Source organism: Lontra canadensis, unplaced genomic scaffold (assembly GCF_010015895.1).
Source record: "Lontra canadensis isolate GAN:19392208 unplaced genomic scaffold, GSC_riverotter_1.0 scaffold38, whole genome shotgun sequence".
NCBI lineage: Eukaryota > Metazoa > Chordata > Mammalia > Carnivora > Mustelidae > Lontra > Lontra canadensis.
Genome location: NW_022631032.1, coordinates 2,495,529 through 2,523,027, shown reverse-complemented (window position 1 = coordinate 2,523,027; position 27,499 = coordinate 2,495,529). Strand labels below are relative to the sequence as shown.

The 27,499-nt window shown below is 40.1% G+C and overlaps 1 protein-coding gene across 5 annotated transcripts in view; it reads left to right on the top strand.

The window, feature by feature from the left end:
• Positions 1-2,337: 2,337 nt before the first annotated feature.
• Positions 2,338-27,499, top strand: part of SENP5 (SUMO specific peptidase 5) — a 61,784-nt gene continuing 36,622 nt past the window's right edge. For 2 of the 5 annotated variants that reach the window (XM_032869337.1, XM_032869338.1), the window contains exon 1: positions 2,339-2,518. The gene's annotated coding sequence lies outside the window, so the exon portion shown is untranslated. Of the gene's footprint in view, positions 2,519-27,499 lie in introns of all 5 variants that reach the window. The other 3 variants (XM_032869341.1, XM_032869342.1, XM_032869340.1) reach the window with 2 other exon arrangements.

The window sequence follows — 27,499 nt, the reverse complement described above, 5'->3', positions numbered from 1 at the left end:
TCCTCCCTCTCTCTCTGCCTGCTTTTCTGCCTACTTGTGATCTCTGTCTGTCAAAAAAATAAATAAAATCTTTAAAAAAAAAAAGTCATGATGCTTAAGAAACCATACCCCATTAGAGGGACATGGTCTCCTCAGTCACATGTTAAATCTCTCCCTTAAGACATTTCTCATCTTTCTAAAAATTTTTATTTATTTTTTCAGAGAGAATGCATGCATGCACGAACAGGGTGTTGGGGGGTGGTTTAGGGCAGAGAGAGAGAGAGAATTTTTTTTTTTTAAGATTTTATTTATTTGACAAAGAGAGAGCACATGAGTAGGCAGAGCAATGGGCAGAGGGAGAGGGAGAAGCAGGCTCCCCGATGAGCAGAGAGCTCCATGTGGGCTCAATCTCAGGACCCTGAGATCATGACCTGAGACAAAATCAGGAGTCAGGCACTTGACCCACTGAGCCACCCAGGTGCCCTGACATTTCTCCTATTTTGAAGCAGAGTTGGTTGGAGGCTGAAGAGCTAAGCTTAAAGCCCTAGAGGAATGAACTGGAAACACTGTAGTCTTTCAGGGCTGAGATTGTCTATCAAAAGCTTGGTCTGCCCCTGAGGGAAGAACTAGAGGTAGGATAAATCTAAGAGGGCAACCTTGCCAAGACTCATCTCAATCCCTGACTGGATTGTGATGACCAGCCCTTCAGCCAACCTAATGGAGGGAAGGGGGAATCCTCACTGGTAGATGATAATGTGGTGGCTCTATATTTCTTTTATACACACTGTCTGACACATAAGAAAACATTACCAAACACGTGAAGTGGCAGGAAAATGTGACAGATAATCATGCGGGAATTATGAACCACTGAACCAGATCAACAAAATATTAAAGTAGCAAATAAGGACTGAGGGGGGAAAAAAATCCCACAAAACTAAAAGATAAAGAAAACAGAAGAAACGATTAACAACATGAACAAATGGAGACTTTCAACAGGTGACTGGAATCTAAAATTTATTAAAATAAAAACACTAAAAATACAGTATTAAAAATTAAGAACTCAATGTAGAGATTTGACAGATGATTGAAGATCACAAAAGAGAGAATTAGGAAACTCAGACAGGACAATAGAAAACACTCAAACTGAAGCCTCAAGTGAAAAAAAAAAAAAGTACAAAGTGTTAAAACACACGGTGAGGGGTTGCCTGGGTGGCTCAGTCCGTTGGGCGTTTGCCTTCCGCTTAGGTCATGGTCCCCGGGTCCTGGGACGGACCCCGATAAAGTTGTGCTCCCTGCTCCCTCTCCCACTCCCCCTACTTGTGCTCTGTCAAGTGAATAAATAAAAGCTTTTAAAAAACCAAAACAAAACACATGGTGAATAAGGTCAAAGAATCTTACGTAATGTAGTTGGAATCCCAGCGGGAAGGAGACAGAATGAAGCAAAAACTGTAGTTGAAGAGACAAAGGCTGAGGATTTCCCTCCTGGGGTGCAAGGCTCTGAAGCAACCTACCCTTGATATTCAATTATACTCGTCTCCCTTCTATTCCAAATCAAATGCCCCAAATTTAATTCATCATCCACTACAAACCTATTGTTTTATGTCAAGACAGTGGATTATAACTATCCATTTATGACTCCCACAATTAGACTGAGGGCTTGCAAGAGAATGAATACTTCCTATTTACGCTCAAGAAACGTGCGTTGAGTGAATAGTGCTTGAACATTTATCAGGCTGAAGCCACTTTCCTCTCTCATGAGGAAAAAAAAAAAATTATAGCTCTATTGCACAGACCTACGTAAACACCTGTAGGCAGTCACTGTTTGGTGCTGGGACTACAACGCTGAGTAAGACCCGGCTCTGCTCTGCAGGGTAAGTGCTCTCAGTTGAGAGGCGAAGCACAGATAAAGAAGCAATTACTATACCAAGGGGTAAGATCACGGGAAAACCCCCCAAGAAAAGCCCCGGCCAGGCCTCAAAGCTCATCCAGTGCAGAAAGGTGCCCCTTCGCTTTTGGCAAAAGGGAAAGGGATTAGCGGTGGTCGGCCTTAGCACTTTTGGGGTTAAAAAGTTGAAAGGGGACTGAAGAGAGGTCTCAAACCCGCCCTGTCGAGCCTCTGCAATTTCTGGATCTCCGTTCCCACCAATCTCACGCGCAGGGAGGAAGACGCCAGTAAGAGACGGTGCGAACCAGCGGGAAACATCTGGCCTAAAACCCGGGAGGCCGCGAAGCGCGCCACCGGAAGCGGAGGGACGGCGGAGCCACGCCCTAGAGCCGGGCCGCAGCTCTGTCTTCCGGGGCCCCCACCACGGACGGGCGGGGCTAAGGCGGAAGGGCACGGAAGGAGGTGACGCTGTAAGTGAGCGCCGGCGTCGCGGCGGCGGCTGTGAAGGAAGCTCGGTGGCTGTGGCCGCTGCGAGCAGGCCGGGCACCTCCTCACTGACCAGGTTCCATAGACCTGGCGAAGGCGGGGCCGCAGGCTGAGCTGCCGCAGTATCTCGACCCCCGGTGCGGTAGGTGCCGGCAGCGAGGGACGTAGGTAAGCAGGAGCCCGGGTGTCAAATCGGAATGACTTACGGACCGGGCTGGCTGGCCATTCCCGCGCCAGTGCGCGCCAGCTCAGCACCCCGGCCTGGAGGCCTCAGGCGCTGCCCTCCCCCCACACCCGAACCGGAGGCAGCAAATTTCTCCCTGGGCGCTGCTGTTCTTTTCTGGGGGCAGGCAGGGAGCTCGTTCCGAGGCACCGTTGTCCTCCCCTTTTCTTCCCCAGTCTATACGACGCAGAAGCAAAGAAAGCTAGCGCCCCCGGCCGCTCCTCCTGAGGCCAGGGAAAGGTTTGAAAGGAAGAGCTGCTGTTAGAGGTCCTCCCGGACTGCGGTTTGGGAATCCAAAGGTTTATGTTTGTTCGGACCGTTCTGCTTCCTTCCTGCCCTTAGTTCCTTCAGCCCGCACTCCTGGGACCTTGTTGTAGTGAATGCTTATGGCACAGTTAAACGCTAGGGTGGTGGGAAGCTTGTTTTCTATAAAGCTTTCTATTTTTCTTTCTATCCTAGTTAGTATCAACCCCCGTTGCACTGGGCTCCTGTGCTGGGGGAAGAGGGACGCGGAGAGGATGTGGGAAATGAGGGTTTTGTATGTAAGAGTCGGAACAGCTGAGTTAAAATCTTAGCCTGCCATTTGGTGGTGGTTTTAATCTTGTGCTAGGTACTTCGACATTTTTAACCACACGTAAAGGGGCGCTTTTTTATGCCTATATTAATAGGGAGAATGAAACGGAGTGAAAAAAGCAGAACATCAGTCATTAAATGTTTTGGATTTAAGAATATCCTGGACACTTAATGGTAGGTTCCTAATTATGTCTTTTACGCAGAATAACTAAGTTTGGTATGAAGGAGGGTGTGTGGTCAGAACCTAACTGCAGGCTCTGCTTGGGGTTGTGCAGCATTAGGAAGAGGTCAGACTCTCCTAGCTACCCAGGTATCTTATGTTTATTGATAAAACATTGCTGGTTTATGAGGAATAACCTAAATCAGTTCTGCTTCTTTCTCCAGATAGTTGTGCTCAGTGGGCCCTTTCTAGGAAGAAAAGCTGGAGGGGATTCATTTACACTTTGGCCTGCTTTAGAAGGAATAATTCACACATATTTCTGAAGATCCCTGCACTATGCTTCTAACAGAGTTGAAAATGTGCAGGGAATTGCAGAGAAATGACCCTTTGAGTGGCTGGATATTACAGTCATGAGTTAATCTGAGGAGCTGCCTTTCTCTGTATCGGAGAGTAAGACATATCCCACTCTGAAGTATAATAGACCTTAAGTCAGAGGAGTGTTCAGGGAAGAGGGTGTGGCACTGCAGTTAAGTGATCTGAGTAAAGAGCGCCTGTTCTTACAGTTACTTGGTCAGACAAATTAAGGATGCTTTCCTTTCCTCTTCAGTGGAACATGATGCTGATGGCTGCCATGCATTACGTAGCCAAGTGCAATCTCCAGTTCCTTTAGTACAGAATTGCACATGGACACAGAAGGGATCTTGAGGGTCATCTAATCCAGTGGTTCCAAAACCTGGCTGGGCATTGGAATCATTTGGGGAATTAATACAAAAGTCTAGGTGCCTGGGTGCTATCTCAGTAGATCGGAAGTGTGATCTCTGTATTTGTGGTTTTTAAATAGCTTCTCAGGTGATACTCATGTTTTGAAAACCCAGATGTAGAGCAGGTTTCACATATTAGTTTATGGACAGGCTCCCAGACAAAGTGTGATGCCCTTAACAAATAACTTTACTTAAGTAAAGAGTAGTACTCTTTCAGGTTTTTTACCACTTTGAGCCCAGAAGATAGGTCCTGTAAGTCAGTAGCTCAGTATAATTCTTTTTGTATTTTCCTGTGCATTAAAACTTCTTAAAGCCCTCTGATGAAAGTATTAGATTTTACAGTAAAATATCTTACTAAATGTTGCTTAGGTTGTTTTTTGGCATAAGTATATAAAGGTTATATCACTTTGTACATCAGTTTTTTAGTAGGCTTTTATGCCAAGCTTTTATAAACCATGGAAAAATTTCAATTTAAGAAAATTTTCCTTTTGCTTTGGCTTATAAACCCAGTGCACTATACACAGGTTGCCTTTTTTTTTTTTTTCTTTCTTTCTTTAAACCCCTTCCTCCATCCTAGTGTGCATGGCCACTTTGTAACACTAATCAGCTTCTAATGGAGTGCACTTTGAGAACTTCACTCTGAAGGTCTCTAATTGCCTATAAACACCTAATTTAATTAGAGGCTTTCAGTATTTAAGCTTGAATTTTTAGTCCTTTTTCTTTTCTTGGTTTAATTGTAATGTGCCACTGATTTAAAGCATTTGGTAGATGCCTGGAAAGGATCAACTGATTAGGTGATAACAGTGCTTCACATATACTTTTCTTAGAGTGGAAAAGCCTCATGATAGATAGGTAGATAGATAGATGTATTTTTTTTCCATCACATTCATATGAGAGATGTATATGTACTTCTTAGAGTGGAAAAGCTCTATATCTATCTCATGAGGCTTTTCCACTCTAAGAAAGGTACATATGAAGTACTGTTACCACCTCATCAGTTGAGATAGATATATATATATATATATCTTTAGTATTCCTATTCTGTGTTATTAGTAGAGATGGAAATGGACCCTACTTTACAAATCCTTCAGAGGTGGATGCTGAATTATTTTCTAAAAGTGATCTTGTTCATAATATGTTACCTTTCTACTACCAGATGACAAAGGGCGTTCTAAATTTGCTCATTAATAAAAACATGTTAACAGGGTGCCTTGCTGACTTAGTCCGTAGAGCATGTGATTCTTGATCTTGGGGTCATGAGTTTGAGCCCCACATTGGGTATAGAGATTACTTAAATAAATAAATAATTAAAATAAAAAAAAAACATGTTAACAAATGCATTGTACATGAATTTGAGTCTAGAGAAACCTATGATACATGTCTGGGATGAAAAGCCAAGTCATGGAGTCTCTAAATTTTTTATTTTGTGTCTGAAATACCCTAATTCTGAGGTTTTAAAAATTGCTGTTTCAGATTCTGACAGAGCAGACTTTTCAAGTAGAGGTGCTTAAAAAGGATAAATATGGACCCAGAGTCCCAATTTTAGTCTAAACTAATATTACAGATATAACATAGAAACAGAGGCAGGGTGAGGGTAGTAACATGAAGACCTAGTGAAAGTCATTTGCTGGTCCTTGAGGCAGTCTTCTATGTCTATGAGGACTTGAGACCAAAACTGGATACTTAATCTACTTTTTATACAGTGGCTGAATGTGATAAAAGTATTACCAGTAGGGACTATAAATGTGTAAGTCTCTGGTTCTCAATCTTGGTCTTTTTATGGTTCATTCATGTTCTCCGATGCCAGTGGGCATTATTTTTTTGTTTGTTTTTCAAAGACTTATCCATCTATTTGACAGACAGAAATCACAAGGAGGCAGAGAGGCAGGCAGAGAGAGAGGAGGAAGCAGGCTCCCTGCTGAGCAGAGAGCCCAGGACCCTGGGATCATGACCTGAGCCGAAGGCAGAGGCTTCAACCCACTGAGCCACCCAGGTGCCCCTGTTTTTGTTTTTAATCTTGTTTCCTGTAGCCCCAGCCCAAGGTGGCATTGGCCTCAAGTGACTGGCAGAAGGTACAGCCAGCCTTGGATGTGATTGGTAGGGAGTTATCCTGAGTTTATTTGTAAGAGGAGCAAAAATAAGAGCTTAGGCTAAACACACACATGAAAAGTGTTAAGATGCCCGCTGGGGGCCCGCTGAGCTGGTGGCTCAGTCAGTCAAGCGTGCCTGACTCTTGGTTTTGGCTTGGGTCCAGATCTCAGGGTCCTCTGATTGAGCCATACATCAGGCTCCATCCTCAGGTGGAGTGTGCTTGATGTTCTCTCTTGCTCTCCTCTTCTCTTCCTGCTTGTGCTGTTTCTCTAGAACAAATAAATCTTTAGTGGCAAAAAAAATCTTGTTTCCTACTACAAGCCATTCATTCTCTCATATTTCTGGGATGGGTAACCCCATCCCTATTTATTTGCTGTACAACAGCTATGACTGTCTTTTTACCTCTGCTAAAAAGAACTTTTTCATAACAGTGCTTGAGTTAACCTGTATGGTGGCTGCACTGCAAACATTTCCCCAAATATTGGATCCCTTAAGGATTGTTCAGACTTAGGGCTGTCTGGGAGTCAGTGAGTAAGTATCTCATAAAAGTTGAAAGCTCTTTTTTTTTTTTTTTTAAGATTTTATTTATTTGAGAGTGATAGAGAGTGAGCAAGAAAGAGAAAGCACAAGCCAGGGGGAGAAGCAGAAGGAGAAGTAGACTCCCTGCTGAGCCTGAAGCGGGGCTTGATCCCAGGACCCTGAGATCATGACCTGAACCGAAGGCAGATGCTTAACCGACTAAGCCACCAAGGCACCCTGAAAGCTCATTTTTGTTTTCATTGTGTGTGTGTTTTATGTCTGAACATATGTTGGTATTTGGTGAACATGAATACAATAGCAGTGTCAAGAATACTGGGGCAGAAATGTAGAGCAACCACCTGTGGAGGTTGCTTTTAATTTTAATTACATGTAGTTGGGAGTGCATGCTTGGGATTTGTGGATTTTAGGGTATACTGATGGATTCTTTTATTGGAGAACCTTCCATAGCAACATCTTTGGCTTTCCTCTTGAGTGAGTTAGATTCCTCAAAAAAGAATTTTCAGATCTTCTGCTTGGAGCTTGTAAGCTGGCATCCAGCAGTCTGGGTTAGAGGTCTTAGCCCTTAGTGTATAAACTCTGCTTATGTTCATTTAACTCAACTCTTTTCAGTATGATACCTTCATTCTTAGCTGGACCAGCTGTTTTCAGTCCAGGAATCCATTGTTTTACCCTCTAGAGCTTCAGTGTCCAATTTGGTAGCCAGTAGCCAAATGTAGCAACTTAAATTTAATAATTAAAATTAAAGAATAAGTTCCTCATTTGCATCATAGACCCATTTCAAGTGGTCAGTAACTGTATGTGCCCAGAGGCTACCATATAGGACAAGGTAGATATAAACTGTTTCTATTACTGTGGAAGTTTTATTGGATTACACTGTTTTAGTATAGAAGATAATGCTCCATGCTTCTGCAAGGGTGGGATAGGGGTAGTTGGCTGTATTTTGTGGAGAGTAGGAGGGTATCTAAGTGATTTGACCAATCTTGTTTTTAGCACCATGTTCATATCTCTTTTATAGAACCTGTTGCTGCCAATTTCTGACCTCTTTTGAGGCACTGTTGTATAAATTGGATTGCTTTTCTCATTACAAGCTTGAGATGAACTCTCTTCACTCTTTTTTTTTTTTAATTTTCTTCAGTCTTTACGTCAATCTGCATTTTAACCTCCAAAAGGGTTTGTTGTTGTTCTCTCTTCCATTTTGTGTATGTATGCTTAAAAAAAAAGCCCAAACTCTTTGACTTGTATATTTTATTGTAAATAAATTATATCTTAAAAAATGAAAAAAAAAAAAGCTTTATTTTCATCTTAATGGGACTTAGGAGGGAGTAAGAGTAAAATGTGTTCAATCTGCCATCTTTTCCCATAAGTAAAGTATGCTGTCAGCATTTAAATATGTACAACTGTCTCCATCAAAAAACCTCTGCTTGGTCTTTCTCTGATTTACTTGGGCTTCTTTTTTTTTTTTTTTTTTTAGATTTTTATTTATTTATTTGACAGACAGAGATCACAAGTAGCAGAGAGCCAGGCAGAGAGAGAGGGGGGAAGCAGGCTCCCGGCTGAGCAGAGAGCCCGATGTGGGGCTTGATCCCAGGACCCTGAGATCATGACCTGAGCCGAAGGCAGAGGCTTAACCCACTGAGCCACCCAGGCCCCCTTACTTGGGCTTCTTGAGCAGTTTTATATATGGTCGTCTTTACTCCATCTTGGTTTTGTCCTCTTCATTCTACTAAAATTTTTCTTACAAATGTCATGAGAATCAAATGAAGACTCTTTAACTTAATTTTACTTTTTTCATTTTCAGAAGTTTTTATTGGGATTGTAATGGCAGTATATTTGGGAGATTAATTTTTCTTTTTTTTAATTTGGTAAAAAATTAATTTTTAATAAGCCACTGTATAGTACATCATTTTTATATATATATTTATTTATATTAACATATAATGTATTATTTGTTTCAGGGGTACAGGTCTGGGATTAATCAGTCTTACACAATTCACAGCACTCACCGTAGCACATACCCTCCCCAATGTACATCTCCCAGCCACTCCATCCCTCCCCTTCCCCTCCCCTCTAGCAGCTGTCAGTTTGTTTCCTGAGATTAAGAGTCTCTTATGGTTTGTTGCCCTCTCTGGTTTCGTCTTGTTTCATTTTTTCCCCTCCCTTCCCCTATGATCCTCTGTCTTGTTTCTCATATTCCTCGTGAGATCATATGATAATTGTCTTTCTTTGATTGACTTATTTCGCTTAGCATAATAACCTCTGGTTCCATCCACGTCATTGCAGATGGCAAGATTTCGGGTTTTTTGAGGGCTGCGTAATATTCTGTTGTGTGTATGTATATTTACCACATCTTCTTTATCCATCCATCTGGTGATGGACATCTAGGCTCTTTCCATAGTTTGGCTATTGTGGACATTGCTGCTATAAACATTGGGGTGCATGTTCTCCTTTCCAATCACTACATTTGTATCTTTAGGGTAAATACTCAGTAGTGCGATTGCTCGGTTGTAGGGTAGCTCTATTTTCAACTTTTTGAGGAACCTCCATGTTGTTTTCCAGAGTAGTTGCACCAGCTTGCATTCCAACCAACAGTGTAGGAGGGTTCCCCTTTCTTGGTATCCTTGTCAACACCTGTCATTTCCTGACCTGTTAGTTTTAGCCATTCTGATTGGTGTGAGGTGGTATCTCACTGTTGTTTTGATTTGTATTTCCCTGACACCAAGTGACGTTGAATACTTTTTCATGTGTCTGTTGGCCATTCGGATGACTTCTTTGCAGAAACTTCTTCATGTCTTCCGCCTGTTTCTTGATTGGATTATTTATTCTGTGGGTGTTGGGTTTGATAAGTTCTTCATTTTGTATACTAGCCCTTTATATCATACGTCATTTGCAAATACCTTCTCCCATTCTGTCAGTTGTCTTTGGTTTTGTTGACTGTTTCCTTTGCTGTGCAAAAGCTTTTGATCTTGATGAAGTCCCAATAGCTCATTTTTGCCCTTGCTTCCCTTCCCTTTAGTGATGTTTTTAGGAAGAAGTTGCTGTGGCTGAGGTCGTAGAGGTTGCTTCCTGTGTTCTCCTCAGGTATTTGGATGGATTCCTGCCTAACATTGAGGTCTTTCACCCATTTTGAGTCTGTTTTTGTGTGTGGTGTAAGGAAATGGTCCAGTTTCATTCTTATGCATGTGGCTGTCCAATTTTCCCAACGCCATTTGTTGAAGAGACTGTTTTTTTTCCATTGGACATTCTTTCCTGTTTTGTTGAAGTTTAGTTGACCATAGAGTTGAGGGTCCATTTCTGGGCTGTCTCTTCTGTTCCATTGATCTGTGTGTGTGTTTTTGTGCCAGTACCATACTGTTTTATTACAGCTTTATAGTAGACCTTTAAGTCTGGAATTCCAGCTTTGGTTTTCTTTTTCAACACTCCTCTGGCTATTCGGGGTCTTCTCTGGTTCCATATAAATTTTAGGATTATTTGTTCCATTTCTTTGAAAAAAGTTGAGGCTATTTTGATAGGGATTATATTAAATGTGTAGATTGCTCTAGGTAGCATAGACATTTTCACAATATTTGTTCTTCCAGTCCATGAGCACGGAACATTTTTCCATTTCTTTGTGTCTTCCTCAGTTTCATTCATGAGTATTCTATAGTTCTCTGTGTACCGATTCTTTGCCTCTTTGGTTAGATTTATTCCTGTTATCTTATGGTTTGGGGTGCAGTTGTAAATGGGATCAATTCCTTAATTTCTTTCTTCTGTCTTGTTGTTGGTGTATAGAAATGCAGCTGATTTCTGTGCATTGATTTTATATCCTGACACTTTACTGAATTCCTGTATGAGTTCTAGCAGATTTGGAGTGGAGTCTTTTGGGTTTTCCACATAAAGTATCATATCATCTGCAAAGAGTGAGAGTTTGACTTCTTTGGCAATTCGGATGCCTTTTATTTCTTTTTGTTGTCTGATTGCTGAGGCTAGGACTTCTAGTATAGAATAGTAATGGTTCTAGTAGTAGTTCTAGAATAGTAGTGGTGATATTGGACATCCTTGCCGTGTTCCTGACCTTAGGGGAAAAGCCCTCAGTTTTTCCACTTTGAGAATGATACTTGCTGTGGGTTTTTCATAGATGTCTTTTATGATATTGAGGTATGTACCCTCTTATCCCTACACTATGAAGTGTTTTGATTGAGAAAGGATGCTGTGCTTTGTCAAATGCTTTTTCTACATCTATTGAGAGTCATATGGTTCTTGTTCTTTCTTTTATTAATGTATCGTATCACATTGATTTGCAGATGTTGCATCAGCCTTGCAGCCCAGGAATAAATCCCTCTTGGTCATGGTGAATAATCCTTTTAATGTACTGTTGAATCCTATTGGCTAAGTTTAGATTCTATTTATTAGATTAAGGTTTTATTTATTTATTTGAGAGAGAGCAAGCATGAGAGGGGGAGGGTCTGAGGGAGAAGGGGCTCCTTGCTGAGCAGGGAGCCCGATGTGGGACTCGATCCTGGGACTTAAGGATCATGACCTGAGCTGAAGGCGGTCACTTAACCACCTGAGCCACCGAGGCGTCCTTGGTGAAAATGTTTGCATCCATGTTCATCAGGGATATTGGTCTGTAGTTCTCCTTTTTGATGGGGTCTTTGTCTGGATTTGGGATCAAGGTAATGCTGGTCTTATAAAATGAGTTTGGAAGTTTTCCTTCCATTTTTATTTTTTGAAACAGTTTCAGGAGAATAGATATTAATTCTTCTTTAAATGTTTGGTAGAATTTTGGGAAGCCATCTGGCCCTAGGCTCTTGTTTGTTGGGAGATTTTTGATTACTCCTTCAATTTCCTTACTGGTAAGGGTCTGTTCAGGTTTTCTATTTCTTTGTAGTTCAGTTTTGGTAGTTTATACATCTTTAGGAATGCATCCATTTCTTCCAGATTGTCTAATTTGCTGTCGTGCAGTTGCTCATAATATGTTCTTATAATTGTTTGTATTTCTTTGGTGTTGCTTGTGATCTCTTCTTTTTCATTCTTTGGGTCCTTTCCCTTTTATTTTTGATAAGTCTGGCCAGGGGTTTATCAGTCTTATTAATTCTTTCAAAGAACCAGCTCCTAGTTTCATTGATCTGTTCTACTGTTCTTTTGGTTTCTATTTCATTGATTTCTGCTCTGATTTTTATTATTTCTCTTCTCCTGCTGGGTTTAGGCTTTCTTTGCTGTTCTTTCTGCAGCTCCTTTAGGTATAGTGTTAGGTTGTGTAGTTGAGACCTTTCTTGTTTCTTGAGAAAGGCTTGTCTTGCTATATACTTTCCTCTTAGGACCACCTTTGCTGCATCCCAAAGATTTTGACCAGTTGTGATTTCATTTTCATTTGTTTCCATGAATTTTTTAAAATTCTTCTTTGGTTTCCTGGTTGACTTCAGTCATTCTTTAGTAGGATGCTCTTTATCCTCCATGTATTTGAGTTCTTTCCAACTCTCCTCTTGTGGATGACTTCTTGTTTCAAAGCATTATGGTCTGAAAATATGCAGGGAATGATCCCTATCTTTTGGTATCTATTGAGACCTGATTTGTGACCCAGAATGTGATCTATTCTGGAGAATGTTCCATGTGCATTAGAGAAGAATGTGTATTCTGTTGCTTTGGGATGGAATATTCTGACTATATCTGTGATGTCCATCTAGTCCATTGTGTTATTTAAAGCCTTTATTTCCTTGTTGATCTTTTGCTTAGGTGATCTCTCCATTTCAGGGAGGGGGTGTTAAAGTCCCTTACTATTATTGTATTATTATCAGTTTTGTATTATTGTATTATTGTATTATTATCAGTGTTTCTTTGATTGTTAATAATTGGTTTAATAATTGGCTGCGCCCATGTTAGGGGCATAGATGTTTAAAATTGTTAGATCTTCTTTTTGGACAGACCCTTTAAGTATGATACAGTGTCCTTCCTCATCTCTTATTTTAATCTTTGGCTTAAAATCTAATTTGTCTGATATAAGGATTGCCACCCCAGCTTTCTTTTGATGTCCATTAACATGGGAAATGCTCACTTTAAATCTGAAGGTGTCTTTGGATCTAAAATGAGCTTCTTGCAGACAGCATATCAATGGGTCTTGTTTTTTTTATTTGTTTGTTTGTTTTGTTTTTACCCATTCTTATACTCTCTGTCTTTTAATTGGGGCATTTAGCCCATTTACATTCAGGGTAACTATTGAAAGATAAGAATTTAATGCCATTTTATTGCTTGTAATGTGACTGTTTCTGTATATTGTCTCTGTTCCTTTCTGGTCTTTGTTACTTTTAGACTCTCTTTGCTTGGAGAATCCCTTTCAGTATTTCCTGTAGGGCTGGTTTGATGTTTGCAAATTCTTTTAGTTTTTGTTTGTCCTGGAAGCTTTCTCTCTCTCCCTCTTATTTTCAGTGACAGCCTAGCTCAATATAATATTCTTGGCTGCATATTTTCTCATTTAGTGCTCTGAATATATCATGCCAGTCAGTCCTTTCTGGCCTGCCAGGTCTCTGTGGATAGGTCTACTGCCAGTCTAATATTTCTACCACTGTAGGTTACAGACCTCTTGTCTGGAGATGCTTTCAGGGTTTTCTCTTTGTCTTTGAGACTTGTAAGTTTTAATATTAGCTGTTGGGATGTTGACCTATTTTTATTGATTTTGAGGGGGTTCTCTGTGCCTCCTGGATTTTGATGCCTGTTTCCTTCTCCAAATTAAGGAAGTTCTCCACTGTAATTTGCTCCAATATACCTTCTGCCCCCTCTCTTTCTTCTTCTTCTGGGATCCCAATTCCAATATTGTTTCATCTTATGGTATCACTTATCTCTCAAATTCTCCCCTCATGATCCAATATTGTTTATCTCTTTTTCTCAGCTTCTTTATTCTCCATCATTTGGTCTTCTATATCACTAATTTTCTCTTCTGCCTCATTTATCCTACCAGTAAGAGCTTCCATTTTTTTTTATGATTATATTTATTTATTTGATAGAGAATACAAGCAGGAGAAGCAGCAGGGAGAAGGAGAAGCAGGTTCCCCACTGAGCAGGAAGCCTGATGAGGGGCTTGATCCCAGGACCCTAGGGTCATGACCTGAGTGAAGGCAGATGCTTAAGTCAGTGAGCCTCCCAGAAGCCCTGAGCCTTCATTTTTGATTGTACCTCATTAGTAGCTTTTTGATTTCAACTTGGTTGGACTTTAGTTCTTTTATTTCCCCAGAAAGGGATTCTCTGCTGTCTTCTGTGCTTTTTTTTTTAAGCTCAGCTAGTATCTTTATAATCATCATTCTGAACTCTAGTTCCAGCATCTCACTAATGTTTGTATTGATTAGGTCCCTAAGAGTCAGTACTGCCTCTTGTTCTTTTTTTTTTTTTTTTTTGAGGTGAGTTTTTCTGCCTTGTCATTTTGTCCAGAGAAGAAGAGATGAATGAGAGAACAAAATGCTAAAAGGGTAACAACGACCCCAGAAATATATACTCTAAACAAATCAGAGGCGACCCAAAGCTGGGGGGAAAAGAAAGGAAAAAAAAAATGATCAGGCTGGTGAATAGAACAGAGCCATACACTTGATTTGGGGTGTATTTTGGTCTGTTAGAAGAAACTTCCTCCCAAAATTTTAAAGAAAGAAAAAAAAAATATATATATATATATGTTAAATACAATGAAGTGATAGACTATGACTGAAAAATGAAAATGAAAAGATTTTTTAAAAAGTAGTGATAAGATGTTGGTTAAAATAGGAAAGAGGAAAAATTAAAATAGAAAGAAAAATAAAGAAAATTTTAAAAATTTAACTTTGAAAGACTGAAGAATCATGGAGAAAAAGCCATGAATTCTATGTGCTGTATTCCCCTAGCACTGGAGTTTTGCATTTCTCATTCATCCATATACTTGGTCTTGGCTGGATGTTCTTGCTGATCTTCTGGGGGAAGGGCATGTTGCAGTGATCCTCAGGTGTCTTTGCCCAAGGTGGAATTGCACTGCTCTTGCCAGGGGCCCGGCTACGTAATCTGCTTGGGTTTTCTCTCAGTAGCTTTTGTTCCCTGAAAGCTTTCTGTACAGCTTTGGAGAACGAGCATGCAAATGGCGGCCTCTCCACCTCCGGGCCTCAGAGGGCCTCCACCTTCAGTGAGCCCTCAGAGAAAAGAAGTCAGTCACTCCTGTTTCCCTGGTCTCCGGTCATTGTCTGTGCTCACCTGGCCTGTGACCAAGCATTTCTGTCTCTGGCACACTGCCCTGTTTGGAGTCTGCAAACCCAGAAGATTCCTGCAGCATGCTCCTGTGCTCCTTCTTCCAGTGAAGGAGGGGGGGGTGGTCTCCCCGAATCTGCTACTTGTGAAGTCCCTGCTAGTAGAGTAGTGGCCCGACTTTGCCTTGGATCATGGTTTATGGCAACTGCGAGCTGAGAGCCCATTCCTTGCCTCTGTCTTTGCAGCTGGCTTCCCTGCTCCGATACCTGGGAGCTCTGCCACACTCAGGCGCTCACGGTCTTTCTGTGATCCCGAGGCTTCTGAGACCACACTGTCCCAGGGAGGATTCCACCCCCCACCCCAGCTTAATCACTGGAGTGACGTCCCTCTGTGGAGCAGATTTCTAAAAGTTCTGATTTTGTGCTCTGCTGCTCCATTCCTTGCCTGTAGCCGGCAGATGGACCCCCCCCGCCCCGCCCAGCAGTCTATCTTCCTGTATATTGCTTCTGATTCACTTCTCCGCACGTCCTACCTTCCAGAAGGTAGTCACTTTTCTGTTCATGGAATTGCTATTATTCTTTTCTTTGATCTCCTGTTGAGTTAGTGTAGGTGTTCAGAATGGTTTGATAACTAGCTGAATTCCTGGGACCAGACGAAATTTAGGTCTCCTACTCCTCTGCCATCTTGCTCCTCCCATCATTAATTTTTGATGTAGTGTTCAGTGATTCTTCAATTGCATGTACACAACATGTGCCCTCCTTTAACCCATTACCCTGTTACCCCATCGCCCCACTCCCTCCACTCTGAAACCCTCAGTTTGTTTCCCAGGGTCCATAATCTCTCATGGTTCGTCTCCCTCTCTGATTTCTCCCCCTTCAGATTTCCCTCCCTTCCCCTATGATATCCTCCGTGCTATTACTTATGTTCTACATATGAGTGAAACCCTATGATAATTATCTTTCTTTGCTTGACTTATTTCACTTAGCATAATCCCTTCCAGTTCCACTCATGTTGATGCATCTTTTCTGATGGCCGAATGATATTCCATTGTATATATGTACCACATTTTCTTTATCCTTTCATCTGTTAAAGGGCATCTTGGCTCCTTCCACAGTTTGGCTATTGTGGACATTGCTGCTATGAATATTGGGATGCATGTGCCACTTCTTTTCATTACATGTTTCTTTGGGGTAAATACCTAGTAGTGCAGTTGGTGGGTCTTAGGGTAACTCTATTTTTAACATCTTGAGGAGTCTCCATGCTCTTTTCCAGAGCGGCTGTAACAGCTTGCTTTCCCACCAACACAAACGGAGACTTTTAAATCCTTCTCTTTTTTTTTTTTCCTTTCCTTTCCTTTCCTTCCTTCCTTCCTTTTTCTCTCCCTCTCTCTCTCTCTCTCTCTCTTTCTTTTTTTTTGTTGTGATCTTCCTGCCGATCATGGGGCTCAAACTCATGACCCTGAGATCAAGAGTCTCATGCTGTACTGAGTCAGCCAGGCAACCAGTCCTTGTCTTGATTGACTTTTCACTAGCCTTTGACCATTTCCCTCCTTCTAGAAACTTTAGTTATCTACCTCTTCCCCTGTTCATTTCTTCTCACTTCCCTTTGCTAAGTAGTCTTTTCTTTTACCTCACTAGTACATCCTAGAGCTCCTAGAAGATTGCCATAGGGTGCATCTGCTTCTACCTCTTACAGATTCTCCCTAGGTGAGCTTGTTAGTTTCCATAGCTTTAGTTACTATAAGCTGATGGCTTAAAGTGGAATTCCTGTGATATCTTCTTCTTAGACTTCCTGACCTGTATATCCAATAGTGTATGTCCATTTGGATTTCCTTAGGTCACCTCAGATCTAATATGTCTAAAACTAAAGGCATAGCCGGTATAATCTTCTTCTAATCTTTGTCCATTTGTTCCATATAAATTATGCAAATATACAATAAAATATACAAACCATTTATTTTATGGAGTAAACATCTTATTAATAGGATTTTTCAGTGATTATATTACTTTTAAGTATTGGGAAGAATAAATTCCAAATCTTTTATGTTGGTAGTACACAGTGAGAGTATATTTGAATTTCATAGTAAGAAGTGTATTTTAGGGATGCCTGAGGTGGCTCACTTGGTTAATGGTGTGCTTTTGGCTCAGGTCCTGGGGTTGAATTCCACATCAGGCTCCCTGCTTGGTGGGAGCCTGTTTCTCCCTCTCCTCCCTGCTCATGCTTGCTCTTGCTATCTCTGTCTCTCCTGTCAAATAAATAAATAAATAAATAAAGTCTTTTTAAAAAGTTTATTTTAAATGTCTTTTTCCATTGATAAAGAAGTAAAGTAAAATAAAATACCCTAAACCGGAAGTTGCCAACTTTCTCTGTTCACAGCCCCCTTCATGACTTTTTCATAGTGCCCTTAGGCCCAGTAGTTTATTAAGTAATTAGTAATGGCTTTAGGTAGTTAGATCTAAACAACTTAATAAGTATGCCCTAGTAACCTATTAGTTGTTAAAAAAAAATACACATAAATTGAAAGACAATATAGTTTTTTTATTTCATTCTTAATAAACCACAGTTACATAATGCACTTGTTGGGCACTACAGATCTTCTCAAACCTTGGAACCATTAGACACTGCCACCCACATTTCCTGTTCCAAATTGATTTTTGTGCAGTTTTTTTTTTTTTTATCATCACAGCAACCAACAAAAACCCAGGTTTGCAAAGATACGATGTCATCAAAAGGAATATACCAGGATATAATTTGAAATTGAATTATATTAAACTGGTAGTTTGTGGAGTGCTTGACAGGTGTGACAGATAAAGAATATCATTTTTTCTCCTCTGATTTCGAATACTTTATATCCCTGTGAAGTTACTGCAGAACCCCAGGGTACCTTGGCACATATTTTAGGAATTGTGGGCCTAAAGTGTTAATAGTTTGGTGTAAATTCCTTTTTTTTTTTTTTTTTTTTAAGATTTGTTCATTTGCTGGGGGTAGGGGCAAAGGAGAGAGAATCTCAACCAGACTCACAGGGCTCAAATCTCATGATCCTGAGATCATGACTTAAGCTGAAACCAAGAGTCAGATGCTTACCTGACTGAGCCACCCTGTGGCTGAGCCTGTTGTGTAAATTCTTTTAGACATTTTTCAACCTATAAACTCTTAAAATATACACACATTTTTTTTCTTTTTAACAAAAATGGGTTCATACGTATGTTCAGCAACTTTTTTTTTTTCATTCAATGGTGTATTATTATGGTAGAGAAATTGGGTTGAATGTACATGTTTAATTCCACACCGGCCTGAAAACTCCTTTAAAACTATAGAGAAGTGAGGGGTCCCTGGCTGGCTCAGTCAGTAGAACTCATGACTTGATCTTGGAGTGGTGATTTCAAGTGTCATGTTGGACATAGAACTTAACTTAAAAAACTGTAGAATTGTTGTTGTTAGGTTTGTTTTTGTTTTTTCTGCAAATGATAAAGAATGGGAGCAGTGAGAATAACAACATTCTGGAAGCTGGAAAGCAGAAAAGATTAGTGGTAACTGGTTAGCAGACTTGAGAAAGCTGAATCCTAAACCAACAAGTGGAGAGAGCCAACAAGTAATCATGTTTGTGTTTTAGAACCTTTTAAAAGTTTCAGAATTAGTGATGTCATGTACTGTGGAAGTGAAGGTGAAAGTGAGACCAAAAATATGTGATTGAAAGTTTTTTTTTAAAAATTTAATTGTTCATGGCGATTCACAGACCTGTACCCCTGGGGGAAAAAATATATGTTTATAAAAAATAAAATTAAAAAAAAAAAGTAATGAATAAAAATACATTTATAAGTTAAAAAAAAAATTTAATTGTTCAGGGGTGCCTGGGTGGCTCAGAGGGTTAAACCTCTGCCTTCAGCTCAGGTCATGATCTCGGGGTCTTGGGATCGAGCCCCACATCGGGCTCTCTGCTCAGCAGGGAGCCTGCTTCCTCCTCTCTCTCTGCCTGCCTCTCTGCCTACTTGTGATCTCTGTCTGTCAAATAAATAAAATCTTTTAAAAAAATTTAATTGTTCAAAAATTTCATTATTTCAGAGAGAGAGAGTGTGCACGAGCAGGAGGGGGAGAAGGAGACAGTCCAGCCGACTTCAAATTATATCCTGGTATATTCCTTTTGATGACATCATATCTTTGCAAACCTGGGTTTTTGTTGGTTGCTGTGATGATTAAAAAAAAAAAAATACTGGGGTGCCTGGGTGGCTCAGGGGGTTAAAGCCTCTGCCTTCGGCTCGGGTCATGATCCCAGGATCAAGGGGGATTGAGCCCCGAGTCGGGCTCTCTGCTCAGCAGGGAGCCTGCCTCCCTTTCTCTCTCTGCCTGCCTCTCTGCCTACGTGTAATCTCTGTCTGTCAAATAAATAAATAAAATCTTTAAAAAAAAATACTGCACATACACTATTGGATATACAGGTCAGGAAGTCTAAAAAGAAGATAGCACAGGAATTCTACTTTAAGCCCTCAGCTTATAGTAACTAAAGCCATTTTGTGCTGAGGTTCTGACCTGAGCCGAAACCAAGAGTCAGAAGCTTAACTGACTGCGCCACAAAGGCACCCCTGAAAGTCATCTTTTTTTTTTTAATTTTATTTATTTATTTGACAGAAAGAGGTCACAAGTAGGCAGAGAGGCCGGCAGAGAGAGAGAGGGGGAAGCAGTCTCCCTGCTGAGCAGAGAGCCCAATGCGGGGCTCGATCCCAGGACCCTGAGATCATGACCTGAGCTGAAGGCAGCGGCTTAATCCACTGAGCCACCCAGGCGCCCCCTGAAAGTCATCTTTAAGAAAAATACTTCCAGGGTGCCTGGGTGGCTCAGTTGTTTGAGCGACTGTCTTTGGCTGAGGTCATGATCCTGGAGTCCTGGGATCTAGTCCTACATTGGGCTCCCTGCTCAGTGAGGAGTTTGCTTCTCTCTCTGACCCAACCCCCTCTCATGCTTTTCTCTCTCTCTCACTCTCTCTCTCTCAAATAAATATATAAAATCTTTAAAGAGAAAAGGTATTTCCAGAAACAAAAAGAAAGAAAAATACTTCCAGAACTATCATTTTCTTCTCTCTATGCTTAAAAACAGGATAACGAAAGGTTTAGTTTGTGTTGTGGAGAGGGTAAAACAATCTCTGTACTGGAAGAACCATGCCTAGTTGAGGATGGGGTACACTGCTTTTATAAAAGGGCTGAGTAGAAAAATACATTCTTAAGGAGAACACTCTAGCCCTCTTTCTTTAGTTCCTAGAATCCTGCCCCTTCCACCATTTCCTATTCCCAGTGGCAGCCTCTTTCAAGTCTTTGATCTGTTCTTTTGGTATAAACAGCATGGCCCTAAATTATTATTATTATTATTTTTAAAGATTTTATTTATTTATTTGACAGACAGAGATCACAAGTAGGCAGAGAAGCAGGCAGAGAGAGGAGGAAACAGACTCTCTGCTGAGCAGAGAGCCTGATGCGGGGCTCGATCCCAGGACCTGGGATCATGACCTGAGCTGAAGGCAGAGGCTTTAACCCATTGAGCCACCCAGGCGCCCCTACCCCTAAATTATTTTTATTAAATTTATTAATTTATTAAATTTATTTATTAAATTTTATTAAAATAAAATTTATTTTATTTTTTAAAAGATTTGTTTTTATTTGTTTTATTTAAAGATTTATTCACTTTAGGGAGAGCACATGCAGGTGGGGAGGAGCAGAGGGAGAGGGAGAGAAACTCCAGCAGGCTCCTCACTGAGCTCAGAGCCAACATGGGCTCAACCCAGTGACCCTGAGGTCTCAACTTGAGCTGAAACCAAGAGTAAGACACTTAACTGACTGCACCACCCAGGGGCCCCTAAAGATTTTAAGTAATCTCTGCATCCAGCGTGGGGCTTGACCAGCCTGAGATTAAGAGTTATATGCTCATCCAGTTGAGCCAGGCAGGCACCTCTAAATTACCCCCTTTTTTTTTAAAAAAAAAAGATTTTTTTTATTTATTTGACAGACAGAGATCGCAAGTAGGCAGAGAGAGATAGGAGGAAACAGACTCTCTGCTGAGCAGAGAGCCTGATGCGGGGCTCGATCCCAGGACCTGGGATCATGACCTGAGCTGAAGGCAGAGGCTTTAACCCACTGAGCCACCCAGGCGCCCCTAAATTACCCCTTTTTTAATGTTACTTTTGATTTCCTAGTTTTAGTCTTTATTTACTATGGAAGATAAAGATTTAGCTCTCTTTCACATGTGCTCCTCACTTCTATATACACGTACACATGTTATCTGCCTTCCACCTATCTTCATTGTATAGTGATACTGTAATTTTGGCTAGAAGCAGTTTTTCTCAGTAGGGGCAGTATTGTCATTTTGGATGAGACCATTCTTCATTATCCTATTACATGATATTTAGCATTAGACCGTGCACTAAATATCAGTACCAACCTGAATTCATTTTAACAACCAAGAATTTCCCACATACTCCAAATGTTGGGATGAGGTATGATATGCTGTATCTTATTGAGGACCATTGGATTAGATCAGTGTTTACCTTTTTATGATTATGTAAATGGTAGTTACAGCTAAGCTGTGTATTACTCTATGATTTACAATGATTTTTTTCCTTTCTTTTTTTTCTTTTAAAGATTTTATTTATTTATTTGAGAGAGAGAGAATGAGCAGGGAGAGCAGCACAGGGGGAGAGAGAAGCAGACTCCCAGCTGAGCAGGGAGCCCCATGCAGGGCTTGATCCCAGAATGTTGGGTCTGTTTCTGCCTTTTGTTCGTTTGTTTTGCTTTATAGATTCTACATATAAATGAAATCATGTGGTATTTGTCTTTCTTTGTCTGACTTATTTCATGTGGCGTAATATGCCCTAGGTCCAACCACATCATCACAAATGGCAAAACTTCATTTTTTTATGACTGTCTTCTTGAGTGTATGTGTACACATATGTACAGACTGCTTCTTTGTCTGTCTACGAATGAGACAGTTGAGCTGCTTCATATCTTGGTTATTGTAAATAATGCTACAGTAAACATAGGGGTGCTTGTATCTTTCCAAATAGTGTTTGTATTGTCTTTGGGTAAATAGCCAGTAGTGGAATTACTGGATCATATGATAGTTCTATTTTTAATTTTGAGGGGAATTTTTTATACGTTTTCTATGTAGAAAAGTGTTGCTATGGCTAATGTCAAAGAAATTACTGCCTATGTTTTCTTCTAGTTTTACAGTTTCAGATCTCACGTTTAGGTCTTTCATCCATTTTGAGTTAATTTTTGTGTACGGTATAAGAAAATAGTCCAGTGTTATTCTTTTGCATGTGGCTTTCCAGGTTTCCCAGCACCATTTATTGAATAGACTTTTTTCTCCCCCCCATTGTATGTTCTCATTTCCTTTGTAATAGGTTAATTGGTCATGTAAGCATGGGTTTATTTCTTGGCTCTTGATTCTGTTCCATTGATCTGTTTTTGTGTTTGTGTCATACTATTTTAATCACTACAGGCTTTTAGTATATCTTGAAATCTGGGCTTGTGGTTCTTTGGTTCTTCTGCATCGGAATTACTCTATTTACGGTATTTTGTAGTTCCAGGCAAATTTTACTGTTATTTTTTAAAGTTCTCTGAAAAATGCTATTGGTATTTTAATAGGGATTGCATAGAATCTATAGATTGCTTTGGATAGTGTGGACATGTGATAATATGGATTCTTTCAATCCATGAGCATGGTCTGTCTTTCTGTTTGTGTCATCTTCAATTTCTTTCATCAGTGTTTTACAGTTTTCACAGTGAGGTCTTTCACCTCCTTGGTTAATAAGTTTGTTTCTAGGTGTTCTTTTTAATGCACTTGTAATCATTTTAATTTCTCTTTTTGATACTTTGTTATTGGTGAACAGAGATGCAGCTGATTTTTGTGTGTTAAATTTGTATCCTGCAAAGTTACTGAATTCATTTATTCTAAAAGCTTTTGGTGGAGTCTTAGATTTTTCTATGTATAGTATCATGTCATCCGCAAATAATGACAGTTAATTTCTTCCTTAAAAATATAGATGTCATTGGGGCGCCTGGGTGGCTCAGTTGGTTGAATGTTCAACTCTTGGTTTCAGCTCAAGTTGTGAACTTATGAGCCGTGACATCAAATCTTGAGTGGGCTCCACACTCAGTGGGGAGTCTGTTTGGAGTCTGTGACATCAAATCTTGAGTTGGGCTCCACACTCAGTGGGGAATCCCTCCCTCTGTCTCTCCCCCCATTCACATATGTGTCTGCACTCATGCCCACATGCTCTCTGTATTTCTCTAGTAAATAAATCTTTAAAAAAAAAAAAAAATGGTTGGTAGAATTCACCTGTGAATCCATCTGGTCCTGGACTTTTTGTTGTTAGTTTTTGATAACCAATTCAACTTTGTTACTAGTAATTGGTCTGTTCAGATTTTCTATTTCTTTCTGATTGAGGTGTCTGGCTAAAGGCTTATCAATTTTGTTTGTCTTTATAAAGAACCAACTCTTGGTTTCATTAATCTTTATTTTTTTTTTAAACTTTTCCCACTTTTTTTTTCCTTAAGATTTTTTTTAATGTAATCTCTTACCATGCCCCCCTCCCCATGGTGGGGCTCAAACTTACAATCCCCAGCTCGTAAGTCATATACTCTGCCAGCCAAGTCAGCCAGGCACCTTCATTGATCTTCTGTTTTGTTCTTGTCTCTATTTCATTTATTTCTCTTCTGTTCTTTATTATTTCCTTTCTTCTACTCATGTTGGGTTTTGTTCTTTTTCTAGTTCCTATAGGTATAAGGTTAGATTGTTTGAGATATTTTTTGTTTCTTGAGGTAGACCTGTATAACTATAAATTTCTCTTTTAGAACTCCTTTTGCTGTGTCCCAAAGATTTTTGTCATGTCCCAAGGATTTTGGACCAGTGTGTTTTTGTTTTCATTTGTTTCCAGGTATGTTTTGGTGTCTTCTTTGATTGATTGATTGATTGATTTTAATGATTTTTTAATAAAAGATTTTATTTATTTGATAGAGGGAGCGAGTGTGCACAAGCAGGGGGAGCTACAGAGGGAAAGGGAAGAACAGGCTCCGCACTGAGCAGGGAGCCTCATAGGCAGCTCAGTGCCAGGACCCTGGGATCATGACCTGAGCTGAAGGCAGACGCTTAACCAACTGAGCCACTCAGGTGCCCATCTTTGATTTCTTTGTTTGCCCATTGGGTATTAGTAGCACATTGTTTAACCTCCAGATGTTTGTGTTTTTACTTTTTTTTCCTTCTTTATAGTTATTTATTTTATTTTATATTCTATTTATTTATTTGACAGAGATTGAGACAGCAAGAGCAGGAATACAGGCAGGGGGAGTGGGAGAGGGAGAAGCAGGCTTCCCACAGAGCAAGGAGCTGGATGCAGGGCTTGATCCCAGTACCCTGGGACCATGACTTGAGCCAAAGGCAGACCCTCAATGACTGGGCCACTCAGGTGCCCCTGTAGTTATTTATTTTAAAAGTAACTTCTGGGGCGCCTGGGTGGCTCAGTGGGTTAAAGCCTCTGCTTTCAGCTCAGGTCATGATCTCAGGGTCCTGGGATCGAGCCCCGCATCAGGCTCTCTGCTCAGCAGGGAGCCTACTTTCTCCCCTCTCTCTCTGCCTGCCTCTCTGCCTGCTTGTGGTCTCTCTCTCAGTCAATTAAATAAATAAAATCTTAAAAAAAAAAAAAAAAAGTAACTTCTACACCCAGCATGGGGCTTGAACTCAACCCCAAGATCAAGAGCCACATTCTCTTCTGACTGAGCCAGCCACGTAGCCCTTTTCCTTTTGTGTGTGTGTGTGTGTGTGTGTGTGTGTATGTCTATGATTGATTTCTAGTTTTATCCTGTCTATTCTGATTAGAAAAGATGCATAGTAGGATTTCAGTCTAAAATTTATTGAGACTTGTTTTGTGGCTTGACATGTAATCTGTTTTAGGGAATGTTCCATGTGCACTTGAAAAAATGTGTATTCTATTGTTTTTTGGGTGAAATGTTCAGTGTATATCAGTTATGTCCATGTTGTTTAATGTTTCATTCAAAGATATTGTTTCCTTATTGTTTTTCTGCCTGGATGATCTACCCATTGTTAAAGTCTCCTATTGTTATTATATTATTATCTGTTTCTTCCTTTATGTCATATTTGCTTTATGTATTTAGGTGCTCCAGTATTGGATGCATAGGCATTTACAATTGTTATATCCTCTTCTTGGGATTGATACTTATCATTATGTAATGCCCTTTTTTGCCTCTTTTTTCCCCTTCTTTGTCTCTTGTTACGGTTTTTGTTTAATGTCTGTTTTGTCTGATAAAAGTGATGCTACTCTGGCTTTTTTTCCCCCTACTACTTCCATTTGCATTGAATATCTTTTTCCATCCCTTCACTTTCAGTTTGTGTATGTCTTTTTTTAATTTTTATTTTATCTTTTTTAAGATTTTTATTTGAGAGAGAGCATGAGCAAGGGTAGGGCAGAGGGAGAGGGGAGAGAGACTCTCAAGCAGATTGAGACTGAGCACAGAGCCCGGCAAGGTTCAGTCACACAACCCTGAAAGTATGACCTGAGCAGAAACCAAGAGTCATTCCCTAACCAACTGAGCCACCCAGGCACCCAACCCTGTATATGTCTTTTTTTTTTTTTTTTTTTTAAGATTTTATTTATTTGAGAGAGTGAGTGTGTGGAGGAGTGGATTGAGAGGAAGGAGGAAAGAATCTCAAGCAGATGCCTTGCTGAGCATGGAGTCCTACCTGGGGCTCGACCGCAAGATCATGACCTGAGCCGAAACCAAGAGTTAGATACCTAATCCACTGAGCCACCCAGGCACCCCTGTATATGTCTTTAGGTCTGAAGTGAGTCTCTTATAGGCAGCGTATGGATGGGTCTTGTTTTTTTGATTCTGCCATTTTGTGTTTGGAGCATTTAGACCATTTACATTTAAAATAATTATTGGTAAGTATGTATTTGTTGCCATTTTTAAAAATTTTTCTCTGATTATTTTTGTAGTTCTGTTTCTTTCTTTTCTTGTTCTCTTTGTGATTGGTGACTTTTGTAGTGTTCTGTTTGGCTTTCTTTCTCGTTATTTTTTTTTTTATCTGTTACAGATTTTTGGTATGTGATTACCATGGGATTCATATATAAGTATATCCTAAGTATATAGCAGTGAGCATATATTAAGTCGATTTTAAGTTCAGACACATTCTAAAAGAACTTGTTTTATTTCCCTTCCACATTTTATGTACATGTTTCTGTATTTTACATCTTTTAATTCATTATTGTCTTACATCTAATTATTGCCTTTTCTTTTCCACTTAAAGAAGTCTCTTTACCATTTCTTGTAAGGACAGTTTAAGTGGTGATGAACTCCTTTAACTTTTGTTTCAGAAACTTTCTCTCAATTCTGAATGATCATCTTGCCAGGTAGAGTATTCTTGAATATAGGTTTTTTCCCTTTCCACGCACTGGCCTGCAAAATTTCTTTTTCTCTCTCTCCTTTCTTTCTCTTTTTTTCTTTCATATCTTATTTATTTATTTGACACACAGAGAGAGCACAAGTAAGGTGAGCAGTGGGGAGAGGGAGATGGAGAAGCAGGTTCCCCGCTGAGCAGGAAGCCCACTGTGGAACTCGATCCCTGGACCCTGGGATCATGACCTCAGCTGAAGGCAGCTGCTTAACCAGCTGAGCCACCTAGGTGCCCCTAGCCTGCAAAGTTTCTGTTGAAAAATCAACCAATAACCTCATAGGGTTTCCTTTGTATGTAACTTTTTACTTTTCTCTTGCCTTTTTAAAAATTCTCTCTTTATCTTTAAACTTTGACATTTTGGTTATTATGTGTTACGGTGTTTACCTCTTTCAGTTCATCTTGTTTGGAACTCTGTCTTTCCTGAACCTGGATATCTGTCCTTCTTCCAGTTAGGAAAGTTTTAAGGTATTATTTCTTCAAATAACTTCTCTGCCTCCTTTTCTTTCTCTTCTCCTTCTGGGATCCCTTTAATATGAGTGTTTGTTCACTTGATATTGACCAAGAGATTGCTTAATGTACCTCATTAAATTTCTTTTTTTTTACTTTTCAGCTTGGGTGCTTTTTTTTCCTTCTTTTTTATCTTCAGCTTGAGTGCTTTCTATTGCCTTGTTTCCAGATTGCTGATGGTTTCTTCTCATCCACCGATTTACTGTTGATTCCCTCTAATCTATTTTCTATATCAGTTTTACTGTATTCTTAAACTTTGGTTCTTTTTTTATATTTTCTATATCCTTGTTGGAAGTTTTCACTGAGTTCTTTCACTCTTCTCTCCAGTCCATTGAGCATCTTTAATATAATTACTTTCAACCCTTTATCAGACATGACATATTGCTTATCTCTGTTTCATTTAGTTCTTTTTTTTGAGCTTTTGTCTTGTTCCTTCGCTTGGAGCATATTCTTCTGTCTCATTTTGCTTGACTTCCTGTGTTTGCTTCTATGAATTGGACAGAACAGCTACTCGTAAACTTGAAGGAATGGTCTTGAATATGGTGTTCCCTGTGTAGGCTGTGTGTACCTGGTGGCTTGCTGACTGCCTGGAGCTGTGGTTTGTGTGGGCTGGGGGTTGTGGTGCACTCTGCACTGGGGCTGCCCTGGTGGCATGACCAGAG